This window comes from Crassostrea angulata, chromosome 2, assembly GCF_025612915.1.
Source record: "Crassostrea angulata isolate pt1a10 chromosome 2, ASM2561291v2, whole genome shotgun sequence".
NCBI lineage: Eukaryota > Metazoa > Mollusca > Bivalvia > Ostreida > Ostreidae > Magallana > Magallana angulata.
The window spans coordinates 39191225-39197147 of record NC_069112.1 but is presented as its reverse complement, the minus strand read 5'-3'; the positions used below and the strand labels follow the sequence as shown (position 1 = coordinate 39197147).

The following is a 5923-nucleotide window of genomic DNA, read 5'->3' as shown; positions in this document are numbered from 1 at the left end:
CTCAAGTGTGCTTTTCTGATCATATTTCTTGTCGTCCGTCTGTCTGTCCGTCTGTCTGTCTGTAAACTTTTAACATTTACAACATCTTCTCTTAGAACCACTAGGCCAAACAGAATTGGCACAAAGCATTCTTAGGCGAAGGGGATGAAAGGTTATGAAAAACAAGGACGACGCTGTTTTGCAAAGGAAGGTAATAAGGAATTATTAAATATTTTCGATAAATGTTCAAAAATCTTCTTCTTACCTACCATAGGCAATGAAAGCTGAAACGTTCGTGGAAGCATTCTCAGGTAGTGTACATTCAACGTTGTGAAAATCATGACCTTCAGGGGTAGGGTTTAGCCACATTGGGGGTCGACTTTTTACATAGGAATATATAGAGTAAATCTTTAAAAATCTTCTTCTTAAAACCATTGGGCCAGGAAAGCTGAAACTTGTGTAGAATCATCCTCAGGTAGTGTTGATTCAAAGTTGTGAAGATTATGACACTTGGGGGTAGGGTGGGGTCACAATGGGGAGGGGGACACATTTTTACATAGGAATATATTGAGTAAATCTTGACCATCTTCTCAAGAACCATTTGACAAGGAAAACTGAAAATTATATGAAAACATCTTCTGGTAGTGCAAATTCAAGGCTGTGAAAATCATTACTCCCGAAAGAAAGGTGGAGCCACAATGGGGGGTTGAATTTTTACAAAAGAATATATAGAGTAAATCTTTAAATATCCTCTTCTCAAAACCATTAGGCCAGAAAAGCCGAAACTTGTTTATTAAAACCATAGTTCTCGGTGGGTAGGATACGGTCACAGTGTGTGTGTGTGGGGGGGGGGGGGGAGGGGGGGTGGAGGCACAATTTTACATAGGAGTTTATAGGAACATAAAGAAAAATATCTTTTCTAAAAAAACATTTGCCTATAAAAACTGTTACTTAAGTGAAAGCAACTTTAGATAGTGTAAATTGAAATTTGTTAAAATCACAATATTTAGGAATTGTGTGAGGCAACATTGGGGATTCAGTTGTACAAAGGTAAACATTCTTTTTATTCACAAAAACTAAAATGTTAATACATACATGTATCCTTTTCCTTATACATGTATGCAAGCATTTTTATATTTATTGCTGATTCTTTAAGCTTGTTTAAACCTTGTACCCGGGACACGTATTGGGCCTCACAAGGGGTCAGAGTTTGATGTAGGTTTATATCCTGTTTGTAAACATTTGTTAAGGGTCTTTTTTAAAACTTCACTGCTGAATGTTATATGACTATAAAAAAAAAACTTGATTATAAATATTATATGACTATAAAAAAAAACTTGATTATAAATTTAAGAATATCCAGGGGGAAACATTTCTTTTTGTATAGGATACACATGTATTATACCACATTGTCCAGATATTATGTATTGTGACTAAATGGAGCTGATTTTTTCATGCCAAGTGTTCCTCAGGTGAGCGATGTGGCCAGTGGGTCTCTTGTTATAATGTACTAAAGTGTTGACGGGTTTTAATAAGTCGCTTTTACGGTAATATATAAGATCGGTGTACGATCTGACTTAGCTTCATTTTGAATATTTTTTTTTTTAATTTTTGAATTTTATTTCTAAAATACAGAAGGGAAGAAAATCTAGGTTTTTTAAAAAACTTTTTGTAAAATATTCAAAAGAGAATAAGTCATCGCCTATTACAATTAGCATGCTATAAAATACATTAGCTGTAAAGATAACTGCATGAGCTCTATAGAAAAACATGCCAAATTGATTTTTGTTAAACAGACATGCAGTCAATAAAATGTAAGACAATACAACCACAACAATGCACTATAAATGTTCACCCATCGTGTTTAGCTACAGTCTAGCTATTTCTCTCTAACATGGGAGAGGATCATATTCACATATAATGTGGTATTCTATAACACAATATATTATATCCTTTTTGGGAGTTGATTTTAATCAACTCTCCTATGCACTTACTCGGGCAAAGCGAAAGTGAAACAGTGTTTGGACCTAAGCACAAATCAATACCACTGACAACACTTGAAAATAATTGATAAATTCGATGATATGTATTCTGAAACAATGTTTTTCAAGAAAACTTATTTATTAATACCATTAAAATAATAAGATTTTAAATTAAACAAACAGTTTAGATATTCTTTAAAGTCGTATGTATTCCTACGCTAGAGTTCAATGTACATGTAGTCTCGTTCAACCAGACGTTTGGCTGTCTCCGTTAATATCCGACAAAACAGAGTCTCTCTTGTTTGTCGGAGATAAACGGAGACAGCCGAGTGTTTGGTTGAACAAGACAAGAGTTCAATCTTGCCTGGATCCATACAAATTCTCAGAAATATTTCGATTACTGATACTACTTGCCATGCAAAATCACATATCGTTGATTTTGAATAAATGATAATCGATAAAATCAACTTCTGTCAGTACTTCAGTACTTTCATTAGTTTTTTTCCACTTATATCGCCGTTATATTCTTATTATAACTCGTTCACCTTTTTCTCTTCTTTCTTCACCATTAAACTCTCATAGCCAACCAAGCTTCACTGTTTCCTCTATTATACGCCACTTGGTCACCTACATATGTATATACATGTAAGTAAGAATAAATCATTTTTTCCCAACATTCAATATAAATTAAGTTTTTATATTTAAATATCTGAATATGTCTATTTGCAAAGAACATATATAAAAACAATAATTATTATATATCGTGTATATCTTGAAATGTATATGTATTTTGTTGATGTCGTTATGTCTGTTTTCGAGATATTGAAATTTTATTGAGTTTCTAAGGGTCCACTTGTCCATATACTTATACACATTTTCTATATATTTAGTATTATTCTGTTCTGTAAGTTGGGGTATAATGATACAGAATAAGGGTCACCGTCACATCATTGCTGCAATGGAATCAGTTTTTATTTCTTTTATTATTTTTTTTTTTCACAAGGCAAACAGTGGGAGTAGAAAATGCCATTGATATTTCTGTATGATTCAAACCAAACGTACTGGTGTTGGTCATTGAAAATTTGTTTAAAAAGTTGACAATAACTGTACGAAATACGTCATTTTATCCCGATAGTTTTAAAGGTGTTGAACCTATCCGCAGTTTAACTGAGTTCAGATTAAAAGCAAAGTCGTCTTAGTGTTTCTCTGGTCTGTTTTGGTTAGCTGATGATTGATTTTTGATTCACAAATTGAGTTCTTTCTTTGCCTCATTTAACAAATAATCATTTGTGACAGGGTTGGAAAAGTTTTAAATGAAAATGTCTTCTTTTAGAAAAGTACATATTTTCATAATGGTTTTTTTTAAGCTATATTCATCATTTTGCTTAAAACATACAAGAAAAATGTTTTTTTGTTCCTGTTCCTTCAATTTGTATTCTTTACATTGATTCAATTATGTATGACAAATACCGAACAAGAATATAAAAAAGCCATTTGGCAGCATAAAAACAGGACATAGACATATGAGTATGTTTTTGTTTGGATTAAATTTCGTTTGGTTTATCTAGAAAATGTCTTCTTTCTCGTAGATATTTTCTGCTTTATCTCTCTACATGGATTTAATATAAGCAGTTTCAGAAGTTTGCCACATTTCATTTCTTTTTATCTGTTCAACATTCAGCGTTTAAATAAAAAAAAACATGTCAATAGTATAATGCCGAAGTTTTTTAAAACCTGACAAATAAAGCTGCTAAGCTCGGTACATGTAAATCCTTGCTCTATTTTTAGCTTTTGAAGGTTTAGTAATAAACTGCCGAGTTCGGCAACAAGAGTAGGGATTTAAGTATTGCAGGAGAGCTAGCGTAATGCATAGGATTACACGTAACCATACGAACTCAGGAGATAAAGTAAGTTATTTAGATATTGACTGTTTAGGTCATGTTCAAAGTAACAGGAACACATTGTTTTATTGAATGTTTACAATTGTACTTTTACCTACCATGGGATAAATCCTGGCATTATTTTAATATTATCCCTACTACCTAATAAGCTACATTTTTTGTGAGTGGGTGAATTTCATAAACACAGTACGTCCTAATCTAATCAATGTTGTTACACTTCAGATTTGATCCAGCTATTTTTGTTTTAGTATTATTCAAGGAAAATGTTCAAATGTTAACACAACAGACGTTAACAAAAACAATAGAAAATGGAAATAAAAAATGAAACGCATCTTTCCGTAAAATAATGCAATGTCATTAATGTATTATATGTACTGTTTTCATGGCAACTGCTTTGCATATATAGCTTACATAATCAATAACTTTTGTTTAAATCTATTTTCTCCCAGTGCTCAAACATGTAATGATTTTTAGAGATATGGAAACTGGTGAGGAATGGTCATTGCATGCCACATCAGCAGACTTCAAAAGGTTGTTTGAGTCATTAGGAATAATTGTTCCCGAGGACAAGAGACAACCCTCATTCGCTAAATGTCTGCTTACTGGTATACAATGCAGTGCTATCGTAGATGAAATAAATCTACTTTCAAAGAGAGAAGTTGTTTTACCTATAAATTTATCCAGTCAAGGTCATAAAAAGTCAGAACCAATTCATGTACAAGTAATTTGTAGAGAAGGTACGCTCAAGGTAAATGGAAAGGTATGAAGAACAAAGGTGGCAATAACACACATGTTACATTACATGTTAAATATGCACAAATTCCAACTTTTGTTTTGTTATAGGATGCTGCAAACAAGGAGTCATTCTTTCATTCAACTTCTGGAAACGTGGTTAGAGTCATATGTATTTACGGCAAATCAGTTGATGTAGTTGCACAAAATTGACCGTTTTCATGAATTATGAATATTACCTAAAAGAACAAACAAGTCATATACATCATACACTCGAAAATGGTGAATGTTTTATAAACGTTTTGGGATATCAGCAAGTCAATTCCCTAAGTGGAGCTATCGAGTCAACCACAGAAAAAGTTTCGATTATAAGTATTGAAACGATTATACAAGATGCCACTGACAAAATTCTATCAAGGAAATCAATAAGACATATGTGCTACGATATTTTTCTATGGGATAAAAATATCGCTATAGGAACAACGGAAGATGCCAGCTACAGTTGTCGCTCAATATTTACCGTGCGACGACTAAAGGAACATTTAGAGGAGAGAACATTACATGGAATTGCCGAAACTTTAAGATCAGAGATTTGTAGGGGAATTTTGAAACATTTTGAATGCAGTTTTCCGACAAATTTAGAGCAAAATTTTTCGGATCTAAAGATAAAAATTTCTGATGATCTATTTGGAAAAAATATCTTCTGTTGTCGTATTTATTGTTGTTGTTGCTTTTAATAATCCACTTTTTGGTATAATTGTCGCCGCTACAACCTTAGTTGGTACTTTTATAAGGTCCATTAATGTCAACTCTACAGTTTGGCGAGCACAAATTGCTGATGGAATTTATGAAACTATAGTAAAAAGCAAAACCAATATTTTAAGCAACATTGAAGGTCAAGTTAAAAATATGTGTTGGTCAGCCCTGCAGGAGGTAAATGAAGTATCAGATAGAGTTAATGATTTCAAGCGTCGCTTAGGACAGACTGGCCAAAACCCATATTAGTACAACTGTTTAACGATATATTAATTAGATGTATTGTTTAATTACAAATCATATAAAACAAATACAAAGAAAAAAAGGATTGAAAAAGATAAATAATATTAATGATATTATTAAGTAATATTTAATTTTAAAACTATACTAAATAGTAATCTTTTTTTTAATAGTAGTTCATGAATGGCAACAGAGAGAAGTATTCAACAATAAATTTCAAAAGTATCCGTCCTTACTGCCATATCTCGATGACACAAGAAAATACGTCCATGTGGTTTAAGTCCGTTTAACCGGCAATGACAAAAAAGATAATGAACTTCTTTTTACGTAAAC

At 32.3% G+C, this 5923-nt stretch overlaps 1 pseudogene; it reads left to right on the top strand.

Moving 5' to 3' along the window:
• Window positions 1-3826: 3826 nt before the first annotated feature.
• LOC128170804 (uncharacterized) lies at window positions 3827-5923 on the top strand (annotated as a pseudogene).